Source organism: Pelophylax lessonae (assembly GCF_965119305.1).
Source record: "Pelophylax lessonae genome assembly, chromosome: 1".
Lineage (NCBI taxonomy): Eukaryota > Metazoa > Chordata > Amphibia > Anura > Ranidae > Pelophylax > Pelophylax lessonae.
In genome coordinates, this window is record NC_138768.1 from 841633574 (window position 1) to 841659017 (window position 25444).

At 45.8% G+C, this 25444-nt stretch overlaps 1 pseudogene across 1 annotated transcript in view; it reads right to left on the bottom strand.

Annotated features, from left to right (window-relative positions):
* Positions 1-7906: 7906 nt before the first annotated feature.
* Positions 7907-25444, bottom strand: part of LOC309557351 — a 63497-nt pseudogene continuing 45959 nt past the window's right edge. The window contains exon 2 of the transcript in view: positions 7907-7960. The product of the transcript in view is annotated as an uncharacterized misc_RNA (transcript). The remainder of the gene's footprint in view (positions 7961-25444) is intronic.

Sequence of the window (25444 nt, forward strand, 5' to 3'; positions counted from 1 at the left end):
GATGCATGGGGCCTTCGTTCAGACCTGCCTAAAAAACTGATAGGCGGATCTGAACGGTTCGCATGTGTGAAAGGAGCCTAAGGGTCCTTTCACACGGCCGCTCCGTGTGTCCGCAAATCATCCTATTTTTTTGCGGATGATTTGCGGACATAATGTAAGTGAATGGCACTGCGGATTCAGCGGAATACCATCCGCTGACATCCAATTTTCCTCCTTTCAGTTCTGTTCCATTTTTTGGAATGGAACAGAACCCTATTTTTTCATCCGTTTTAAAAAACGTAAAGGAAGGAAAATCGGATGTCAGCGGTGTCATCCGCTGACATCCGCAATGCCATAGACTTACATTATGTCCGTATATCATCCGCAAACGGATGGGATGATATGCGGGCACACGGAGTGGATGACACAAATGTCATCCGCTCCGTGAAAAAAAAAAAAAAAAAAGTCCCGCAGCGGACTAAAGCAGCGGAGCGGCCGTCTGAAAGAAGCCTAAGGGTTTTTGGAATAAGGTGTTTGTTTTGATTCAAAAAGGTTACAGGGATTCCAGTGCTACATTTGTGACTTGTGGCCTTATTGAACAACCAGGTGGATCATTTACCCTGTGACAATAAAAAAATTGATTCACTGTATGCTGTTAGCTGTGAAACTCACCAAAGCTCGCTCCTGGAAAACACCTTCAATTTCTGTTTCTTGGATATTGCTTAACCTCCCTGGCGGTATGATTCTTTTGGATTTTAGGTGCTGAAAGCGGTACCATTATCTTGCATGTAATTCTTGTGAATGAGCAGCCCAAACCAACTGCATACATTTATTATACATATATATATATAAAAATATACATAAAAAGTACAGTAAAACTGCAGGAAAGGGCATTGGGGGGCAAACTAATGTGATTTTTTTTTTTATTTTGAACTGTATCAGTGTGTTTGGTGTGTTTTTACATTTGAATTTGCCGCCGGTTCCACCCCCCTGCGAACGTCACGTCGCAGGAGACGGAAGCCGGGGCACGGAGTCGATCGGGAGGAAGATCTGCCGCGAGACACCGCCGGGACACATCGCTGGATCCCAGTGACAAGGTAAGTAACCCTGCTTACAGGATCCAGCCATGCTTCTGGTGGTACCCCGAGTGTGGCTCGGGGTTACCGCTTTCGGCTCTGAAATTTAACCCCGAGCCACGCTCGGGAATACCGCTAAGAAGGTTAACGAACACCTTGCTTGCATAATTCATGACACAATTAAACGGCTTGAGAAGGTGTGGAAACCATGGGCCAGTTATGTTCATATAGAGCTTTAGTGTCCGTTCACACTACCGCGGCATGACTTCGGGGGCGACCTGTGAAGTCGCGTGCACCGCGACTTCGGCGCGACTTGCATGGACTTCACATAATTGAAGTCAATGCAGGGCCCTCCGATGTCGCCCCAAAGTAGTACAGGAACTATTTTCTAAGGTGGAGCGACTTGAGTCTCTCCTATTAGAACGTTTCCCATAGCACTGAATGGAACCGGGACTTCGGAAGGTGTTTGATAACAAGTGCGTTCCCTTTTCCATTTAGTTTCCCTTTAGGGCTCCCTCTCTGGGTTTTCATTTCTTTTTCTGATGCTCTTGTTCTCTTTCTCCTCTTCTTTCTTTCCTTTATCCCCCGGCTGGGGTCTTCCCTTTCCCTTTTTGAGTGTTTTATTTTGTGTCCTATGTGTTGGGGGGGGGGGGGGGCAGACTCTATGTTTTTTACTAGTTTGCATCTTTTCCTATGGGGCCCCATCGGCCTCCCTGGTCTCTGGGAATGTTTGGGTACTCCCTTGTTTTATTACTGATTGTAAGCACTGTTCTGAGTACTACTGTATATGGCACAAACTCTACCAGTGAGGCTATATGTAGCCATATTTCTTATCTTTTGCACCATTTATTTTATTATGCTCATGTTCTTATGCTGAGGCTGGGGCTTGATACTTTTATAATCTGTACTATTTTCAAAAAAAAGATTGAAAGTCAAAATATATTGAATATGGGGTAAATTCAATAAGAGTTAAATAAGGGAAAATAAAATGCGGTAAAAAGGTGTTTGCGGTAAATCAGTTTTGAAAGTGCAATTCGCTAATAATTTTGCAATAAATAACGAGTGTGGTGTTTGTTCTATTGAGCGGTAATTATCTCATTGAGCTGGTTGCTAAGGAGCGGGCTGGGAAGCCGCCAGCTGCATCCTTAACAACCGATGAGTCATTAGCTGTCAGTGGGTTTCCTGCTGACAGTTGAATGTGAAAATAAAATGCCGGCATGAGGTCCCCCCAATGCAGCCTGGCAGGTCAGGTAAGGGGGAGGACGAGGGAGTGCCCCCTCCCCCTCCTTAACCATACCAGGCCACATGCCCTCAACATGGGGGGGTGCTTTGGGGCGGCACCTTCTCCCCATTGGTAGTTAATGGGGACAAGAGCCTCTTCCCCACAACCCTTGGCTGTGGTTGATAGGGTCTGCGGGCAGGGATCTTATCTGAATCTGAAACCCCCTTTAACAGGGGGGACCCCAGATCCTGGCCCCTCCCATGTGAATGAGTATAGGGTACATTATACCCCTACCCATTCACCAAAAAAGTGTAAAAGTGAATAAAGACAGTACAAAAGATTTTGACAAAAAAAAAAAAAATTCCCCTATGTAGATCTAGTGTCAATCACGAGGCTGCCGCCACCACTGTCCCACTGTGTGACATTTCTTAAATGGCCATGGGGTGGAGCCACCCGGTGGGGCAGCCAGATCGTGGGAGCGTTTGTAGCGAGCAGAGCTTTTTTTTGTTTCTTTTTTTTCGGTTCTGGCGGTGGCGGCATCAGGTGACAGGTTTTTTTTTATTTTTTTAATAAAGGAATTGTCAAAAACTTTTGTACTGTCTTTATTTACTAAACAAAAAAGGAGCAAAACAAGGACCGAAGTCCTGTCCAACCCACTCAGCACTTATATGGTATGTAATTCCAAGATATAATGGCAAAAGCCACCTGTGGATGAAGCAAGATAGTGGATCACAAAAGCTAATATTCATACACAGCTGCTGCTATATTGTCAAATAATATCTAGAAAAGGTGCATACATAAACAAAGCCCATATGTGCACTAGCAGCGCTAATACGCCCTCCACTGAATGTAATGCAGTACAGATCACACTGCATTACATTCTTTCCTGGCTATACTGGCCAGGGAAACTGACAGGAGGACCCAGAAGTGACGTCAAACCCATCGCTTGCGGGTCAGCAACAAGAAGGGGAGGAGAGCCAACTTGTGTCCCTACCCGGCGACACCTGCTATGCTGGTCCCAGGTCCGAAGATGGGCAAGCGGAGCCCAGGATACATGGTGGAGGGGGGCACACGTTACCAGGGGGTGTGAAAGCAATCTGGCGCTGCTGGACTGTTTTTTATCTGACAGGCGGCAGTCTGCTTGTCAGATATATACACATTCCCGGTGGCTTTGTGAAAGGGTTAAAGGTCCATGCACACTAGGCGGCAGAAAAAAATGCCAGAACTGCCGGCAGAAAAGAACAGCATATAAAAAATGGTCCTAAATAATTTGTATATTTTACACACGTTTAGGCGCGTTTAGGTGCATATGCATTTATACGTGTTTTTCCCCAAAACACTAGAAAAAAAAGTGCTTGACATGCCTAAACGCAGCATTTAGGCATATTTATGTCTGAAAGCTCTTCTCAAAAACGCACTTCTGATGATTTGCTTTCCAGCCTGTGAACACTCCTCTAGAAATATGCCTGTGAACGCCCAAATGTGCGTGGACACATAGGGGTTAATTTACTAAAACTGGAGAGTGCAAAACCTGGTGCAACTCTGCATAGAATCCAATCAGCTTTCAGGTTTTTTTTTTGTTAAAGATTAACTGAACAAGCTGAAGTTAGAAACTGATTGCCTACCATGCACAGCTGCACCAGATTCTGCACTCTCCAGTTTTAGTAAATCAACCCCATAGGCTAGCATAGGGGTTGAATTACTAAAGGCAAATACAGACATCCCAACCTGCAAAAACTAATTTCATGGGGGTGGCAACCTCATTTTAAGGAGGTGGCACTCTGCGCCCCCCCCCCCTTCCCCCCACCAATTTAACACAACTAGAGGATGATGAAATGAAATGGAATCAGTATAAAGAGGTTTACTTCTTCTGAGAGATAATAAAAGAACACTCTAACCTCCATGACCACTTCAGTTGTTTGAAGTGGTCATGGTGGTAGGAGTCAGAAACACTGCACATGCTGGGATACTTACAATTGTGCTTTACAGCAGGCTGGTACTCCTGGTGGTTACTGCTGGCTGGTACTGCTGGTGGTTGCTGCTGGCTGGTACTGCTGGTGGGTACTGCTGGTGGGTACTGCTGTGGGTACTGCTGGCTCAGGCTGGTACTGCTGGCTGGTACTGCTGGTGGATACTGCTGGCTGGTACTACTGGCTAGTACTGGTGTGGGTACTGTTGGCTGGTACTGCTGTGGGTACTGCTGGCTCAGGCTGGTACTGCTGTGGGTACTGCTGGCTGGTACTGCTGGTACTGCTGGCTGTTACTGCAGTGGGTACTGCTGGCTGGTACAGCTGTGGATACTGCTGGCTCAGGCTTGTACTGCTGTGGGTACTGCTGGCTCAGGCTGGTACTGCTGTGAGTACTGCTGGTACTGCTGGCTGGTACTGCTGGCTCAGGCTGGTACTGCTGGCTGGTACTGCTGTGGGTACTGCTGGCTCAGGCTGGTACTGCTGGCTGGTACTGCTGTGGGTACTGCTAGCTCAGACTGGTACTGCTGTGGGTACTGCTGGCTCAGGCTGGTACTGCTGGCTGGTACTGCTGCGGGAACTGCTAGATGGTACGGCTCTGGGTACTGCTGGTTTAGGCCGGTACTGCTGTGGGTACTGCTGGCTGGTACTGCTGGGGGTATTGATGGCACAGACTGGTACGGCTGTGGGTACTGCTGGCTTAGTTTGGTACTGCTGGCTGGTACTGCTGTGGGTACTGCTGGATGGTACGGCTGTGGGTACTGCTGGTTTAGGCTGGTACTGCTGTAGGTACTGCTGGCTGGTACTGCTGTGGGTACTGATGGCTCAGGCTGGTTGTGCTGGCTGGTACTGCTGTGAGTACTGCTGGCGGAAAATGCTGGCTAGAGGCACATGATGACATCATGTTCAACGGAGCAAGTGTGGGCACCTCCAGTGCGGAGCGGCGCCGCACTGGAGGTAGATAGAGGTGATGCTTCCTGTATCTCGGTCAGTCTCCTCACAGGCGGAGTGCATTTGATATCACTCCGCCTTTGACTCATTCAGACTGTCAGGATGGAGCCGGAACTATACAGGAAAAATCGGCTCCTTTCTGACAGCTCAACTTAGACAGACACAGACTCAGCAGCAACCGGGATATCGCATGGCACTCAGGGAGCCACATCTGGGAGACTCCTGCACTTCCCTGGAGACATGGGATGTCTGCAAATAGACTGTGCACTTTTGAAAGATCAGTTTCACCAGAGCTTAGTAATGAGGTACATTTTAAAATGTATGGTGCTAGTAGGGCAGAGGTTGGTGTCAGTAGGGCAGTGGAATGTGTCCATGTTTTTTTATTTTTATTACTATATTTTTGTATTATTTTTTACAATTTTTTGGGGATCTCCGGTAGGGGGCTTTGGTGAAATATCAGAAGAGGGGAAATCTGCGCCGCACCCCCTGCGCACGTCTATGAGTAGAGGGTGGGAGCGCACATGTTGTGGAGCCTTACACAGGACTCCATAGATCTCGACGAACAGAGAGAACAGGAATATAGTAGCACGGCTAGGGGAGAAACTGAAAAATGATGCTCTAAGGAGGAAATTCAGGAAAAATATTGGAATACATGTAATCTTATCTAATCTTATCTGATTTAGGGAGAATAAATTGCCTTTAATATCACTTTAAAACTGTCAGAGTTAATGGACACACCAGCTTTGCAGCTGACACATGCTGGTATAGTCACTCTAATTATATGACTCACTTTTACAACTGTGTTTGCAATTGTGATTTAGTTCCTTTAGAGATGAACGTCTCCTTGAAATCCAGGTAGGCATATAAGACAAAAATGAATAAAGCTCTATAGTCATAATTACATCATATAATGTATTATTTTTAAATACCAGCAGTGTAGGTAAGACAGTTTGACCTTGCATTGGCCCCGTGCAATCCCCTATACAGCAGACCTCAGATGGGACGAGGGAAGAGCAGCATTCTGTGTTGCTCATGTTCTATTAAGGAGCATGTTGGTAGGAGAAGAAAGCAGAGTGACAGAGAAAAAAAAGTTCATAATTTTATTTCCGTTCCATGCATAAGCTTCAGCAGAAATGCTGCAATGCTCCTAATTTTGAACTTGACAAAGAGGGACAATTGTTAAAGGGTGAAAAGTGGGTATAGCTGGTGAAAAGTGGCAGTGACCACAGGTGTGGTATTAAGATACACCTGCAGCAGCTTTGATAACAATCCCACCTGCCACTGGAAGATATATCTTAATATTAATGTAAAACATAACATACTACACAGGGCTCAGTAGAATAATGTACAACATAGCGTATAAAGGGTACAACATGGTGAATGCAGTGCAGGAGTCAGGTGTATAACATACATCAGAGCATATACATGTACATCATAGTAAATGCAGTCTAAGGGTTGGGGTATTATGTACATAAACTGATATTTAAAAGAAATGATAGAGCCGGCAACTCCAAAGTCTGTGCGAGTTACTTTATTTGTACATGTCTAAAGAGCAGGGCCCCCTAATTCCTCCTGTTTTGAATTGTTTTGTGCATGTATTGTCTTCCCTTACATTGTAAAGTGCTGCGCAAACTGTTGGCGCTATATAAATCCTGTATAATAATAATAATAATACCAAGATAGAGAGTATAAAACAGGGGCGTACGCGTTTCAGCTGGAAGCCTTGATCACAGGAGAACATCTGAGCCAAAGCACCCATTTTTGAATCCTACTACAAGCATGCATACTGGTTCCACTGTTCTGAGCACTGCATCTGTTTCACATTTCCTAATGTATATAAACAGCAGTGGTCAGGAGTTTGTCAAAGAAATCCCAACATACAGCGTGCAGTGGTGAAGTGTAATAAATTTACAACACAGTGTATAGCATAACACACAGGACGCAGGGCTCAAGAGTTCATAAGACACAGGGTACAGGGCTCAGGAGTGCATAGCCCATGGGTGCAAGCCTCCCAATTTTATAACACACAGGGTGCAGGGCTCTGGAGTGCATACCACACAGGGTGCAGGGCTCAAGAGTTCATAAGACACAGGGTGCAGGGCTCAGGAGTGCATAGCCCATGGGTGCAAGCCTCACAATTTTATAACACACAGGGTGCAGGGCTCTGGAGTGCATACCACACAGGGTGCAGGGCTCGGTAGTGAATTACAAACAGTGTGCAGAGCTTAGGAGTGCATAACACAGGGTGTAGAGCTCAGGAGTGCAAAACACACAGGGTGCAGAGCTCTAGAGTGCATAACACTCAGGGCGTAGAGCTCTGGAGTGCATAAAACATGGGGTGCAGGGCACAGGAGTGTATAACACACAGGTGCAGGGGTCAGGAGTGCATAACACACAGGGTGCAATGCTGGGGAGTGCATAACACACAGAGTGCAGGGCTCAGGAGTACATAACACAGAGGGTGCAGAGTTCAGAAATGCATAACACATGGGGTGCAGTGCTCAGGAGTGCATAACACACGGGGTGCAAGGCTCAGGAGTGCATAACACATGGGGCGCAGGGTTCAGGAGAGCATAACGCACAACAAAGAAAGCAGGATAGAGCTCAGAGTAACAGTCAGCTTGCATACTGTATATAAAGACCTGTTCACAGCTGAGACTAATAGCAAGGTCTAACAGGCAAGATGTGGACCAAGTAAAAGACTGGGGACTTTATCCTACCCAAAGCTCTACAAAGCCCATGGGCTCCAGGTTTAAGACCAGAACCTAAGAACATCAAAGAAAACCAAAAAAATGTTTTATCCATATTAGTCATAATTCCTAGAGCCCATCACCATGAGTAGGTGAAAAACCTAAATAACATGTACAAAGTATACACTGTCTACAATCCTGCCTGCCAGATAGTGCATCACTATACGAATATATATATATATATATATATATATATATATATATATATATATATACGTATAAGCACACCCTAATTGTGGCGGGTCACAATTCGCATTGAACTTGCATAGTTGACTTTTTTTATACACAACAAAACAACATTCTCAGCAAGACCCTACCGACAATTAAAGTTTCTGAAAGGAAGGGATGTTAACTGTCAAACATGGCACCCTCACAACAGAAATCACTGTTTAATTTCTTAAATCATTATAAAAAAATTGGATATTATTGGTGTAGCACCCTACAAGGTAAGTGCTAGGCAAAGTATAGTGGGCCTTGGCTGCCTAACAGCAGGGCCATGATTTTCAGCTGGGCTGTCATGTCTCCCAGGTATTGCTATTGAGGCTGGGGAGTCTCCTCACTGGCTCCATGAGAAGGGTTCTCATTGGGCAGTGGAGGAAACCCAATCAGTGGCACATTCAGGCCTGTATCTACTCCAGAAAGGCAGACTCTGCCGCACAGGATTCTGGGAGTGGGTGTAAGTCTGAGGGGAACGCATGACGCAGTGTCTTTGGCGGGAGTCCTAGGAGGGAGGGTACGGCTGTCTCTCCTCCTGTCAGAAGGATTGGGTGTCTCGGGTGGCTGCCTGAGAGTCCAGAAAGAGAGCTGAGCTGAGCTGCAGAGAGGATCCGGTGTGCCGAGGACCAGTGGAGATAGAGCGGTTCAGTTCCAGGAAAGCATGCCAAGTTCGTGAGTACTGTGAATTGCCCCTGAGGGTCTGCCTAGTGTAGAGGGGACCACTCCGGGGAATGTCCCAGAGATCCTGGAGCCAGCAAGTGTCAGAGGGGGTGCCTAGTGAGAGGACCTTGAAGTGACAGAGGGGGTGCCTAGTGAGAGGACCCTGAAGTGTCAGAGGGGGTGCCAGCGGTTGGGCCCAGAAGAGTTAAGTGTACAGTGTTAAGGGTTGCAGCAGCACAAGCAGTTACAAGGAGCTACCTCAGTAACTGAAGGGCTGGAGGGAGCCATTCGCAGGACTTTTTGAGCTAGCCAAGACTTTTTGAGTGCCAAGAGTTACTACAGTCCTGGATATTCTGAGTTAACCAAGGAGTTAAAGTCGAAGTTTAAGTGCAGTTCAGCAAAACAGTATTTTCATCGCCAGGAAGCGTTGGTCGGCATTCAGCTGGCTTCAGGACAGCTCTAACAGGCATTTTTCTACAAAGTGTCCCAGTTAAACCTAGTTGAGCCAGAGGAGTATCCCACTCATTCCCTTCTCCCATCCCCATTACAAAATATACAAAACAAACCAAAGATGCCGGAATGGTCATTGTCTCCAATCTCACACTTGGGTTTTCAACTTAAATGTGTTTGAAGTGTTACAATGGCAGACCCATGTCAGGCCCAATGCCTGGAAATCCTGCTACATTGGGAATGATAAAAAACATGCATAATTAAATCATTTATTATTACAAACTTTGACTTGTAGATGTATTTAAGTTAGTTCTTACTTCACCTTTGAGAGTTACAGACCAGGCCTGACTAACGTAGCAGCCTCACCCATGTTTTGAGCAGAGCTTATGTACTTTGAGCCGTGGGATATTTATTGTAGAAAGGGTGAACCAAGAGCAGAAAATACACAACTGAACATAGATAGGAAGTGACCGCCTAAGTTTCGTGTTTGAAGGTAGTAATCTATTTATCTGCTTGGCTTTATGTGGCACTGCCTACACAGTTCAGTTCCTCCTTAAGGGGTGACTGCCAGGTAAATCAGTGCGCTCAATCTAATAATAAGGCCAAAGGGCAGACAGTATTTGTTGTAATTGTTTAATTGATTCATATTCATCTTTCTTGAATTGCTTCCTACTAGAGATAAAAGTCAAATAAGGGCATGATATTGATTTTTGCAGGGAACCCATTGCTTTTTCTTGTTTTCTTTTTTTTTCTTGTGTAGTTCCCCTATAACTTTCATAGCAGAACCAAATTTTCTGGTAAGGAACTAGGGGTGGGATGCCGTTTTTTTCTGCGTGGGGTATGAATTGGAAGGGAGAGCCCCATGACTTTTTTTTTTCGTGTGGGGGTCCTCCATTATCATCTATATCAGACCCTCATCTAGGTTAAAGGCAGGGCCGGACTAGGAATAAAAAACAGCCCTGGAATTGATTTCATACCAGCCCCCATAGCATTATTATTCCAGCCCAACAGAATAACGTCACAGAGGCTGTGCGGACATGGTACAGGAGATGTCAGATTGTGTGCAGACATGATACAGGAGATGTCAGAGGCTGTGCGGAGATGGTACAGGAGGTGGTCATAGGCTGTGCGAACATGGTACAGGAGGTGGTCATAGGCTGTGCAGACATGATACAGGAGATGGTCATAGGCTGTGCGGACATGGTACAGGAGATGTCAGATTGTGTGCAGACATGGTACAGGAGATGTCAGAGGCTGTGCGGAGATGGTACAGGAGGTGGTAATAGACTGTGCGGAAATGGTACAGGAGGTGGTCATAGGCTGTGCAGACATGATACAGGAGATGGTCATAGGCTGTGCGGACATGGTACAGGAGATGTAAGAGGTTGTACGGACATGATACAGGAGGTGGTCATAGCATGTGCAGACATGGTGCAGGAGGTGGTCATAGGCTGTGCGGACATGATACAGAAGGTGGTCATTGGCTGTGCAGAAATGATTCAGGAGGTGGTCATAGGTTGTGCAAACATGGCACAGGTGATGATCCCAGGCTGTGCAAACATGGTACAGGAGGTGGTCACATGGTGCCGATACCGATATTTTGAGCAAATCATATCGGTATCGGACGATATTGGCCGATATTTTTGTACATTTAACATTTTTATTTTTTTTTGACCGGTACTTTTGTGGAGGGATCTGACCCCAAACCACTCCTCTGCACTTAAAAGCATTCAAAACACCAAGTTTGGCTGTTTTGAATGCTGTCATTTTTTTTAATCTGGCGCCAGACAGTACCCAGAAGTGATGTCAATTTTGACATCCCCTCCGGGTTTTTTCATGGAGACCCGATCAGAGCTGAATGTGGCTTTGATCGGGTCTTCAGCGGCCGTGCAGGCTGGTTGCCCGGGTCTCCCAGTGGGATGGGAGACCTGGGCGAGCAGCGGAAGGCAGCGGGAGGGGGGGGGGGACGTCCCCTCCCACTCCTTGTAATGACAGCCGAGCGGCTTCTCAGCCACATCGGTTGTCATTACAAGACAGCCGACCGTCGGCTATGGACACCGGTAGCGGATGATGCCTCTAGCTGCAGCTGCATAGGATGTGCGGACATGGTGCAGGAGATGTCAGAGGCTGTGCGGACATGGTACAGGAGGTGGTAATAGGCTGTGTCGACAATGGTACAGGAGGTGGTCATAGGCTGTGTGGACATGGTATAGGAGGTGAACATGGTACAGGAGATGTCAGAGGCTGTGCGGACATGGCACAGGAGATGTCAGAGGCTGTGCATACATGTTATAGGAGGTGGTCATAGGCTGTGTGGACATGGTAGAGGAGATGTCAGCGGCTGTGTGGACATGGTATAGGAGGTGGTCATAGGATGTGCGGACATGGTACAGGAGGTGGTCATAGGCTCTGCTGACATGGTACAGGAGGTGGTCATAGGCTGTGTGGACATGGTATGGGAGATTTTAGAGGCTGTGCAGACATGGTATTGGAGGTGGTCATAGGCTGTGCGGACATGGTACAGGAGGTGGTCATAGGCTGTGTGGACATGGTACAGGAGGTGGTCATAGGCTGTGCGAACATGATACAGGAGGTGGTCATAGGCTGTGCGAACATGATACAGGAGGTGGTCATAGGCTGTACGGACATGGTACTGGAGATGTCAGAGGCTGTGCAGACATGGTATGGGAGATGGTCATCGGCTGCGGACATGGTACAAGAGGTGGTCATAGGCTGTGCGGACATGGTATAGGAGGTGGTCATAGGCTGTGTAGACATGGTCGGGAGATGTCCGAGGCTGTGCGGACATGGTATGGGAGATGGTCATTGGCTACGGACATGGTACAAGAGGTGGTCATAGGCTGTGTGGACATGGTACAGGAGGTGGTCAAAGGCTATGCGAACATGGTACAGGAGGTGGTCCTAGGCTGTGCAGATATGGTACAGGAGGTGGTCATAGGTTGTGCGGACATGGTACAGGAGGTGGACATAAGCTGTGCGGATATGGTACAGGAGGTGGTAATAGACTGTGCGGAAATGGTACAGGAGGGGGTCATAGGCTGTGCAGACATGGTACAGGAGATGTCAGAGGCTGTGCGGACATGGTACAGGAGGTGGTCATAGGCTGTGTGGACATGGTACAGGAGGTGATCATAGGCTGTGTGGTGATGGTATAGGAGGTGGTCATAGGCTCTGTGGACATGGTACAGGGGATGACATAGTAGGTGGTCATAGGCTGCGGACATGGTACAGTAGATTGTTATAGAATGTGCGGACATGGTACAGGAGGTGGTCATAGGCTGTGCGCATATGGTATAGGAGGTGATTTTAGGCTGTGCGAACATGGTACAGGAGATGTCAGAGGCTGCAGACATGGTACAAGAGATGTCAGAGCCTGCGGACATGGTACAGGCGGTGGTCATAGGCTGTGCGGACATGGTAGAAGAGGTGGTCATAGACTGTGCGGACATGGTACAGGAAATGTCAGAGGTTGCATGGTACAGGAGATGTCAGAGGCTGCGGACATGGTACAGGGGGTGGTCGTAGGCTGTGGGGACATGATACAGGAGGTGGTCATAGCATGTGCGGATATGGTAGGGGAGGTGGTCATAGCTGTGCGGACATGGTAGAGAAGATGTCAGAGGCTGTGGAGACATGGTACAGATGGTGGTCATAGGCTGTGCGGACATGGTACAGGAGGTGATCATAGGCAGTGTGGTGATGGTATAGGAGATGGTCATAGGCTGCGGACATGGTACAGTAGATTGTCATAGGATTTGCGGACATGGTACAGGAGGTGGTCATAGGCTGTGCGGACATGGTATAGGAGGTGATTTTAGGCTGTGCGAACATGCTACAGGAGTTGTCAGAGGCTTCAGACACGGTACAAGAGATGTCAGAGCCTGCGGACATGGTACAGGAGGTGATCATAGGCTGTGCGGACATGGTAGAAGAGATGGTCATAGGCTGTGCGGACATGGTACAAGAGGTGGTCAAAGGCTGTGCGGACATGGTACAGGAGATGTCAGAGGTTGCATGGTACAGGAGATGTCAGAGGCTGTGGACATGGTACAGGAGGTGGTCATAGGATGTGGGGACATGGTAAAGGAGATATCAGAGGCTGTGGACATGGTATAGGAGATGGTCATAGGCTGCGCGGACATGGTACAGGGGGTGGTTGTACGCTGTGCGGACATGTTACAGAAGATGTCAGAGGCTGTGCAGACATGGTACAGGAGGTGGTCATAGGCTGTGGGGACATGGTACAGAAGGTGGTCATAGGCTGTGCGGATATGGTAGGGGAGGTGGTCATAGCTGTGCGGACATGGTAGAGAAGATGTCAGAGGCTGTGGAGACATGGTACCGGAGGTGGTCATAGGCTGTGCGGTCATGGTACAGGAGGTGGTCATAGGTTGTGTGGAAATGGTATAGGAGGTGGTCAAAGGGTGCAGACATAGTACAGGAGAGTAACAGGAGGTGGTCAGAGGCTGCGAAGGGGTTCGATCTTACCTGGCCATGATGAGAGGAGTGCGCCACCGCCGAGACCTCACCGAGACGAGTGCCACTGCTGTCTTACATTTAAAAATGGCGCAGCCCAGCTCCATTAAATCACTGCGCATGCGCCCACTTGCCCGAAAATAGTTAAGCGTGATCCTAATTTTCCCGAGCCCCGCTAGCTTTGGAACTGCGTATGCGCAGTTGACATGTCAAATTTTTTACGGGCACAGCTGCCCTCAAAGCGGCCCCAGGGCAGGCGGCCTTGCCTGCCTACCTGGAATTTTGCCGCCCACCACCACAAGGCGCCGGACGCCGCGGCGGCGCCAAAGCGCCTCTCTTTAGCCACTTTACATGGCATGTAGGTGTGGCTCTGATTGCGCCCCACATGGGTTATGGGTTCTCTCTGACCACTCAATCTAGAGCATTGCGGTGACACTTTCCTTTGTGGATTATTTCAGCTGCACTACAAAATGTTTGTTGTATTTGCATGTGGGAAATTTGGAGCATCATCATTTCACTAAACACATTGAATTGTGGACAGATCGTGGCTAGTTATTGACAAAAAAAAAATATTTTTGATGTAATTCACTTGAAACACCATTCCAGGCAACAAGAGTTTTACTGATCTAGTGACACTGCCATTTGAACATTCACTATTGTTTGATTTTGCTTACTGCACATTGTTTATTGCATCTGTTACTTAAACACTTTTAGGATAATATCTCAGTCAAAAATAGCGCATCTTATTTATCTTACAACGCTTTTTTCTCCTCACTGTTCAAGGAGTGTTTGATTGCAGCAGTTTTTTTGATTTCACATATTTGCAGCTGAGAGCACCTTTTTGTATTTTTGTAGTCTGGGTTCACACTGCTGCACGGAGCGGCTCACAGCATCGGTCCGGTGCGTCCCTGTTCACCATTCCAGGTCCCATTTCAGTCCGATTTTTTGGCTGAATTCGGACCTGAAACAGACCAGAAGATGTACAGGACTTCTGTGCAATCCGCACCGAAGCCGCTATGTGAACCGACCCGGTCACAATCTCCTGACATGCTCAATAGTGTAAATCCCAATTTGCAATAGTGTGAATCCAGCCTAAATGTTTCACTTTAAGCATTACTAAAATCGCTGATCCCAGCCAAAAGGATTTTCCATCTGTCTGGAGGATCAGATGAAAACGGACAGGCGGTCCATTTTCATCCGATCTCCCATAGAGGCAAAGTATGAACAATATAGGCTGTGTGGGACTTTAAGTGAGACACCAGCAGGTAATGAACAGCGTCTCCATCCCTGTATCAAAAAAGCTGAAAGTTGAAAGGATTAAAAGAGGTTCATGGAAGCCAGCCAGCCCCCAGTCTGACGTACTCACCCTCCAGTCTGCCACCAACCAAGTAGACCTGTCTCTCGATATAAATAAAGAACAGGGGTTTAGTTGACACGCATTTGCAAACGCATGTGTAAGCTGCAAGGCCTCTACACGACACCCTGTGTTACTTCCAGTCCTAACACTGTCTATTTTCAGCTTTTTTGATACAGGGATGGAGACGCTGGGCATTACCTGCTGGTGTCTCACTTAAAGTCCCACACAGCCTATATTGTTCATGTAACCAGGGATGGAGGCGCCTTGCCTACAGGCTGGTGCCTCATTTAAAGTCCCACCGTGCGATTTTCGTGCATTTTTGGTGGATGCAGTCTGATTTGACCTCAGTTTTTTCATTTACAGGAATGGAGACCAATAGCATGACCTGCTTGTGTCTCAATTAAAGTCCCATATATTTTATGAAAGTAGGGATGGAGGCACTGTGCTTTACAGGCCAATGCCTCAAATAAAGTCCCAATCTGTGTTTTATACTGCATCCACCAAGAGGATGGAGGTGTATGCTTCTCAGCTGGTCCTTTTCACTTTGTACCATCGCTACAACATCGCTATTAGAGTTTTGATATATTAGACCAGTCATAGATGGGAGTGGGTTGGGGGAGGTTTGGGCTGCCTCCCTTCCACCTCTCTCCCATTTATCCATTAGCAGCCATGTGCTTCCATTGTGGAGACACTCAAAATAGAAAGTGTTAGGACTGCAGGTAACACAGGGTGCCGTGTAGAGGCCCTGAAGCTTACACATGCGTTGGCAAATGCGTGTCAACTAAACCCCTGTTCTTTATTTATATTGTGAGACAGGTCTACTTGGTTGGTGACAGACTGGAGGGTGGGTACATAAGACTGGGGGCTGGCTGGCTTCCATGCACCTCTTTTAATCCTTTCAACTTTCAGCTTTAAAGAGGCAAAGTAAGCAGAGACTGAGCTGTCATCTGCCTGTTCAGCAAGGATTGGCGGACCGATCCCCACTGAGCAAAACAGAGTCCGCTGAGTGCACCGCTCGTGTGAAAGGACCCTTATACTCTAGAAACTCTTGAACTGTCTTTTTAACCACCTCAGTACTGGGCACTTTCACCCCCTTCCTGCCCGGACCAATTTCCAGCTTTCAGCACACTCACTCTTTGAATGAGAATTACTCAGTCATGCAACACTGTAACCAAATTAAATTTGTATAATTTTTTCACACAAATTAAGCTTTCTTTTGGTGGTATTCAATCACACTGGAGTTTTTATTTTTTGCAAATGAAAAAAGATCGAACATTTTGAAAAAAAAAATGGGTTTTTCTTAGTTTCTGTTATAAAATTTTGCAAATAACTAATTTTTCTTCATAAATTTTGACCAAAATTTTCACTGCTACATTTCTTTGGTAAAAATAACCCAAATTGGTGTATATTATTTGGGCTGTGTGAAAGTTATAGAGTCTACAAGCTATGGTACCAATCACTGAAAATTGATCACACCTGATGTATTGACAGCCTAATTTCTTACAAATACCACCTAATTATTGCTTTTTGGAAAGTAGACAGTCCAAGGTATTTAGTAAGAGGCATGACAATTTTTTTGAAGTTGTCATTTTCTTCCCACAATTCCTTAGAATATGAAGAAATTATTATATTTTTTTTCCACAAAAATGTTATATTAACAAGTTATTTTTCACACACGACACGCTTACTTGCAACTACACCCCAGACACATTCTGCTACTCCTCCTGAGTGTGACGATACCACATGTTACCAGGGCTGGACTGGGAATAAAATTCAGCCCTGGAAATAATTTCATACCAGCCCCAAAGCATTATTATACCAACCCAACAGCATAGCGCCATTATTTTCTTGTACATAAAAGGGAAAACCATGCATTTTAAAGCACATTTGAAGAGGCTGCGGACATGGTACAAGAGATGTCAGAGGCTGCGGAGATGGTACAGGAGATGCAGGGGCTGCGGACATGGTACAGGAGATGCAGGGGCAGTGGACATGGTACAGGAGATGCAGGGGCTGCCAACATGGTACAGGAGATGCAGGGGCTGCGGACATGGTGCAGGAGATGCAGGGGCTGCGGGCATGGTGCAGGAGATGCAGGGGCTACGGGCATGGTGCAGGAGATGCAGGGGCTACGGGCATGGTACAGGAGATGCTGGGGCTGCCGACATGGTTCAGGAGGTGTCAGAGGCTATGGACATGATACAGGAGATGCAGGGGCTGCGGGCATGGTACAGGAGATGCAGGGCCTGCGGGCATGGTACAGAAGATGCAGGGGCTGCGGGCATGGTACAGGAGATGCAGGGGCTGCGGACATGGTACAGGAGATGCAGGGGCTGCGGACATGGCACAAGAGATGTCAGGGGCTGCGGACATGGCACAAGAGATGTCAGGGGCTGCGGGCATGGTACAGGAGATGCAGGGGCTGCGGACATAGTGCAGGAGATGCAGGGGCTGCGGACATAGTGCAGGAGATGCAGGGGCTGTGGACATTGTGCAGGAGATGCAGGGGCTCTGGACATGGTGCAGGAGATGCAGGGGCTGCGGGCATGGTGCAGGGGATGTCAGAGACTGAGGACATGGTACAGGAGATGCAGGGGCTGTGGGCATGGTGCAGGGGATGCAAGGGCTTTGGGCATGGTGCAGGAGATGCAGGGGCTGTGGACATTGTGCAGGAGATGCAGAGGCTCTAGACATGGTGCAGGAGATGCAGGGGCTGCGGGCATGGTGCAGGGGATGTCAGAGGCTGCGGACATGGTGCAGCAAATGCAGGGGCTGCGGCCATGGTGCAGGGGATGCAGGGGCTCTGGGCATGGTGCAGCAGATGCAGGGGCTGCAGGCATGATGCAGGAGATGCAGGGGCTGTGGGCATGGAACAGGCGATGCAGGGTTTCCGGCATGGTGCAAGGGCTGTGGACATGGTACAGGAGATGCAGGGCTGTGGACATGATACAGGAGATACAGGGCTGCAGGCATAGTGCAGGAGACACAGTGCTGTGGGCATGGTACAGGAGAATCTCCTGTACCATGCCCGCAGCACTGCATCTCCTGAAGAGAAGTCTCGCTTACCTTTTGGACAAAAGGCGCCTTACATTTACAAAATGGCGCTGCCCAGCGCCAACACTTAACTGCGACTGCACCGTCTGCACGGGAATAGCCGAATGTCTACGGGCTTTCCCGAGCGGCGGCGGCGCATACGCAGTGCGCATGTCGTGCCGGCTGCGGCCATTTCTTTTTCCAGATGTTAGCAGCCACAGGGCAGGGGGGACTTGACAGCCTACCAGGAAATTTCCCGGTATCCCGGTAGGCCAGTCCGGCCCTGCATGGTACACTGTGACAGATGTCTATGTTTCTGGGACACTGTGAAAAATGTTTTGTGCACTGGTACAGATGCGATGGGGCACTGTGACAGATGTTTTGTGTTCCGGTACTAGAACTGCTGTTTACATTCCTTGTAATAGGAAAAAAAGTGATCAATTTTAGTTTTTTTTAAAGGGACAATGTAAAGATAAAAAATAAAAGGTAAAATAAATAAGAAAAAAAAATTTAAAGCGCCCCGTCCCTCCGAGTTTGGATGCAGAAACAAACGCATACGCAAGTCGCGCCCACATATGTAAATGGTGTTCAAACCACACATGGGAGGTATTACCGCGATCATTAGAGCAAAAGCAATAATTCTAGCCCTAGATCTCCTCTGTAACTCTAAACTGGTAACCTGTATGCATTTTTAAAGCGTTGTCTATTGAGATTTTTAAGTATCAACGTGTCGCTATTCCACGAGCGTGCGCAATTTTGAAGCATGACATGTTGAGTATCTACAGTATTTACAAAACATTATCTTTTACATTATAGAAAAAAATTGGGCTAACTTTACTCTTTTCTTATTCTTTCATTCAGATGTGATGGAATACTGTGACAGATGTTTTGTGCACTGGTACAGATGTGATGGGACACTGACACATGTTTTGTGCACTGGTACAAATGTGATGGGATACTGTGACAGATGTTTTTTGCACTGGTACAGATGTGATGGGACACTGTGAAAGATGTTTTGTGCACTGGTACAGTTGTGATGGGACACTGATACATGTTTTGTGCACAGGTACAGATGTTTATAGGGGCACTGTGACAGATGTTTATGGGGACAGGGACAGTGATGTTTAGTGTACTGTGTGTGGGGATCTGTGACAGCTCTGTGTGTAAAATCGTCCCTTACACAGAGAGCTGTCACAGTGGTTGCAGATTCCCTTGCTCCCGCTATCGCCCCCCCCCCTCCCAGGACATATGAGTACGTCCACTCAGAACGGTGAAGCTCCCACCCGGCAGTTTATGTACATCGATCAGGTGGGAAGTAGTTAACACTTAGCTCCGTTTGACTTCAGTGGGGTTCAGATTCGACATTTGAACTTTGGTCAAGTTTTTTGGATCCTGCTTGAACCGAACCAAGATGTATTTGGCTTATTACCACTTCCTATTATACAGAATTCCTTAAAGTGATTGTAAAGTTAATTTTCTTAAGCAACAAACATATCATACATACTTGCCCTGTGCAATAGTTTTACACACAGAAGCCCCAATTTTGTTCTTTTCAAGTCCCCCTCTGGCGCTCCTGGCTCCTCCTCTTCTCTGCGTGCCTCAATAGGAAGCCACTTTCCATGGTGACACACGTGCAGGCTCGATCCTGAGACACACAGAGTGGAGGAAATCCCTTCTAAGTGAGGGAATCCCTAGTTTGTCACCAGAACTAGTGCCCCCATCAGAAGATTTACCCTATATTACTGTTCTTGGGACACCCCAAAATTGGGGTTTCTTTCACTTTTAATGAAAATGACAATTGTGACCAATAGAAATGGTGAATTTCCCTATCTGATGGGTGTTCTAGTCGCTCTCCACTCTATCCAAAACTTTAAAAAAATGAGTTACAGTATACTTTCGATTTCAATGTGCATGAGCTCTGTAACTATACCAAATTGAGTGATGTCATGCCCTGGAGAAAGGATTCTTTGAGCACTATCCATTTTCTAAAAAGAAAGCAGGCAGAAGCTGTTTAACTTCAGATTCTTTTTGTCTGCTTGAAACTTTGAGTGGGTCCTCGGAAGGAAAGAAATTAATTAGGGCCACATCACATGAGAGATCCCGTTACAGTTGAAAACTTGTCAGGATCTCTAACAAACTAATATCCCTATTATATGAAGTCTCTCCATTGCTAGCCAAACCAGCTTGCTGCTTTCTTGCTAACAGGGAGTTTTAGCAGTGTTCCAGGCCAGTGAAGAAGCATTGTTATAGAGGCAGAAGCCAGGCTGATATGGGGACATCGGCTTTATTGCTCCAACTCATCCAACTGTAGGTATGAATTTCAAAATTAACTATTGAGCTCTGTTAACAACTTTTTTTTTTTTTTTTTAGCAAAGCAGGTAAGGCAAATTTGAGCAGATCCTAATGCTCCATCTGCTGCCTGAAATTAAGAATATTAAATATGTTAGATTTTACTGGCTAAAATATATATTATATAATATATACATATAAAAAGAAGTTAACATAGAAACATAGAAACATAGAATGTGTCGGCAGATAAGAACCATTTGGCCCATCTAGTCTGCCCAATATATCTGAATCCTATGAATAGTCCCTGGCCCTATCTTATATGAAGGATAGCCTTATGCCTATCCCATGCATGCTTAAACTCCTTCACTGTATCACTGTATTTGCAGCTACCACTTCTGCAGGAAGGTTATTCCATGCATCCACTACTCTCTCAGTAAAGTAATACTTCCTCATATTACTTTTAAACCTTTGCCCCTCTAATTTAAAACTGTGTCCTCTTGTGGTAGTTTTTTTTCTTTTAAATATGCTCTCCTCCTTTACCGAGTTGATTCCCTTTATGTATTTAAAAGTTTCTATCATATCCCCTCTGTCTCTTCTTTCTTCCAAGCTATACATGTTAAGGTCCTTTAACCTTTCCTGGTAAGTTTTTTCCTGCAATCCATGTACTAGTTTAGTAGCTCTTCTCTGAACTCTCTCTAGAGTATCTATATCCTTCTGGAGATATGGCCTCCAGTACTGCGCACAATACTCCAAGTGAGGTCTCACCAGTGTTCTGTACAGCGGCATAAGCACTTCTCTCTTTCTACTGCTTATACCTCTCCCTATACATCCAAGCATTCTGCTGGCATTTCGTGCTGCTCTATTACATTGTCTTCCCACCTTTAAGTCTTCTGAAATAATTACTCCTAAATCCCTTTCCTCAGATACTGAGGTCAGGACTGTGTCAAATATTCTATATTCTGCCCTTGGGTTTTTACGTCCCAGGTGCATTATCTTGCACTTATCCACATTAAATTTCAGTTGCCAGAGTTCTGACCATTCTTCTAGTTTTCCTAAATCCTTTTCCATTTAGCGTTTCCCTCCAGGAACATCAACCCTGTTACATATCTTTGTGTCATCAGCAAAAAGACAAACCTTACCATCGAGGCCTTTTGCAATATCACTTATGAAGATATTAAACAAAATTGGTCCCAGTACAGATCCCTGAGGTACCCCACTGGTAACATGACCTTGTTCTGAATGTTCTCCATTGACTACAACCCTCTGTTGTCTGTCACTCAGCCACTGCCTAATCCACTCAACAATATGGGAGTCCATGCTCAATGACTGCAGTTTATTGATAAGTCTTCTATGTGGGACAGTGTCAAAAGCCTTACTAAAATCTAGATATGCAATGTCTACTGCACCTCCACCGTCTATTATTTTAGTCACCCAGTCAAAAAAATCTATAAGATTTGTTTGACATGATCTCCCTGAAGTAAACCCATGTTGTTTTTCATCTTGCAATCCATGGGATTTAAGATGTTCCACAATCCTATCCTTTAATAGGGTTTCCATTAATTTGCCTACTATTGATGTCAGACTCACTGGTCTATAGTTGCTCGATTCCTCCCTACTACCTTTCTTGTGAATGGGCACGACATTTGCCAATTTCCAATCTTCCGGGACGACTCCTGTTACTAATGATTGGTTAAATAAATCTGTTAATGGTTTTACCAGCTCACCACTAAGCTCTTTTAATAATTTTGGGTGTATCTCATCAGGACCCTGTGACTTATTTGTCTTCACTTTAGACAGCAATCTTAGAACGTCTTCCTCTGTAAAGACACATGCATCAAACGATTCATTAGTCATCCTTTCAAGTGGAGGTCCTTCTCCTTTTTCTTCTGTAAAAACTGAACAGAAGTATTCATTAAGGCAGTCGGCTAGCCCTTTATTCTCTTCTACATACCTTCCGTCCTTTGTTTTTAATTTAGTTATTCCTTGTTTTAATTTCCTTTTTTCATTTATATATCTGAAGAATGTCTTATCCCCCTTTTTCATAGACTGGGCTAGTTTTTCTTCTGCCTGCGCTTTAGAAGTTCTTATAACTTGCTTGGCCTCTTTCTGCCTAATTTTCTAGATTTCCTTATCTTCATTGCTCTGGGTTTTTTTTATAATTACAAAATGCTAGCTTTTTATTTTTAATGATTTGGGCCACTTCTGCTGAGTACCACAGTGGTCTCTTCCTTTTTTTGCTTTTACTGACAAGTCTAATGCAATTTTCTGTTGCCTTCAATAATGCACCTTTTAAGTAGTCCCATTTCTCCTGGACTCCATGTAATCCGTACCAGTCTGATAAGGACTCATTTATGACTAATTTCATTTTTGAAAAGTCTGTTTTTCTAAAATCTAAAACTTTTGTTTTTGTGTGGTGTGACTCTTTCACAGTTCTTATATTAAACCACACTGACTGGTGATCACTGGATCCCAAGGTTTCGCCTACAATGACATCATATACCGAATCCCCATTTGTGAATACCAGATCCAAAATGGCCTCCCTCCGGGTTGGCTCCTCAACCACTTGTTGCAGAGACAACCCCAGTAGGGAATTTAGAATATCTGTACTCCTGGTAGAACTTGCTATTTTGGTTTTCCAGTTTATATCTGGAAGATTGAAATCTCCCATAATGATAACTTCTCCTTTCATTGTCATTTTAGCTATTTCTTCAACTAGTAGATCATCTAGTTCTTTGACTTGACCAGGTGGTCTATATATCACACCTACACGAGTTACTGCATGATTAGCAAACTGCAACGTGACCCAAACTGACTCTATGTTGGCCTCACCAACTTGTATTAGGTTAGATTTAATGCTATCTTTCACATACAGGGCCACTCCTCCTCCTTTCTTGCCTTCTCTGTCTCTTCTGTATAAAGAGTACCCTGGTATGGTTATTTCCCAGTCATTTCTTTCATTAAACCATGTCTCCGTAACAGCCACTAAATCTACATTCTCAGATGCCATAATTGACCCAAGTTCATTGATTTTTTTACCTAAACTGCGAGCATTTGTAGACATAACTCTGAGCTTATCATTTCTTAACCTCTGTGCTTCTGACCTGTTCTGGCATTGTTTCGGGGGGCAATTGGACTCTTGTAATTCCACTCTTTTGCCCCCCCTTCCTAGTTTAAATACTCTTTCGCAAATTCTTGGAGTTGTTCACTAAGTACATTTGTTCCTTTGAGAGAAAGATGCAAACCATCTTTTTTGTACAGTTCCTTTCTATTCCAAGTAGAGCTATCATGAGAAACAAAGCCAAATCCTTGCTCTTGACACCATTTACTAAGCCATATGTTGAACTCCTTTATGCGCCTCTGCCTATCATTCTGAACATTATGCACAGGCAGAACTTCAGAAAATGAAATGGTGGATGCAAAATCCTGTACGTCATTTCCAAGTGTGATAAAAGATTTTTTCACCTCTGACACTTCATTGCAAGCCAGGTCATTTGTCCCTAGATGGACAAGAACATCCACGTCCCCTTCCTGCTTTGCTTGCTTAACAATATTAATAATACGTCTTCTATCTCGTCTAGCAGTAGCACCAGGGAGACATCTCACAAAACCATTTTCTTTAAGCTCCACACTTCTTATGATTGAATCACCCAGCAACAGCTGCTTCGTTTGAGACTTCAATTTATCTTTTTTGTCCTTGGCTGCAGTCTTGCATACATTAGACATAGGAGTCGATGGTTTCTCACCCTCTGTGCTTGAGTCCATATCCATGTTGTCCTTACATTCTGAGAGTGCTGCAAATGAATTTTGGAGAACCACCGACTGTGGGACATGTCTTCTACCCACCACTCTAAGTCTTCCTGAACCTACAGTAACCCATCTGCCATTTCTGGGGGTCCTCTGTGGCAGTGGCATTGCAGCAGTCCCAGCTGGAGTTTGTTTAACAGATAATTTAAATATCTCTGATTTCAAAAATGCAATTTCCTGCTGCAGTAAGGAGAATTGTCTACAGATGCAATGTTAGTGCATAGCAAGCAAGGCAGGCTGGCTCTTGTAGTTCTACAGACTAACTATCTGCAAGGCAGGCTGGCTCTTGTAGTTCTACAGACTAACTATCTGCAAGGCAGGCTGACTCTTGTAGTTTTATAGCTAAAATATCTGTATATGCTGTCATTTCCATCAGGTACCCCTTGCCACCACCTCTTCTAGGTACCCCAGTGAATGCTGGCTCTTGCATTTTTATATCCTAGTTACAGTATTTGTAGATGCTGTAACTTGTACCATGTACCCAGTGCAAGCTGGCTCTTGTAGTTCTACAGCTTGCATATTACTTGCTGCCACTTTTTCCAGGTACTCCAGATCCTGCTGGCTCTGTAGTAGTTCTACAGACTAGTAGTCTGAATGTGCTGCAGTTTGTACCAGGTTCCCCTAATGCATGCTGGCTATTGTAGTTCTACAGACCACATGTCTCCTGATGTGACTTGTACCAGGTACCCTTGACAATTGTGGATAATGCAATGTTAGTATAAAGCAAACCAAGTATACTGGCTCTTGTAGCTCTATAGCCTAGTTTTTGTATATGCTGTGACTTGTAGTGGGTACCCACTGCATGCTGGATTCTTGTAGTTCTACAGACCATATATCTCTTGCAATGGTTTATACCACGAACCCTAAGACCATGCTGGATGAGGACGTGCCAGTGTATTGCAGACAAGGCATGCTGGCTCTTGTTCTATAGCCAAGGTATCTTCAGATGCACCAGGTACATTTGTGCATGCTGGCTCTATTAGTTCTATAGCCTAGTTATCTCCGGTTGCTGTATCCTTCTACCAGAAATCCCAGATCATGCTGGCTCTTGTAGTTCTACAGACTAGATATGTGTACATGTGGCAACTTTTACCAGGTACCCAATGAATGCTGGCTCCTGTAGTCCTACTGTCATGGGTCTGCTACCTAAGGGGTTAACTTAGTGTAGAGTCTGCAGCCTAATTGCAGTGATT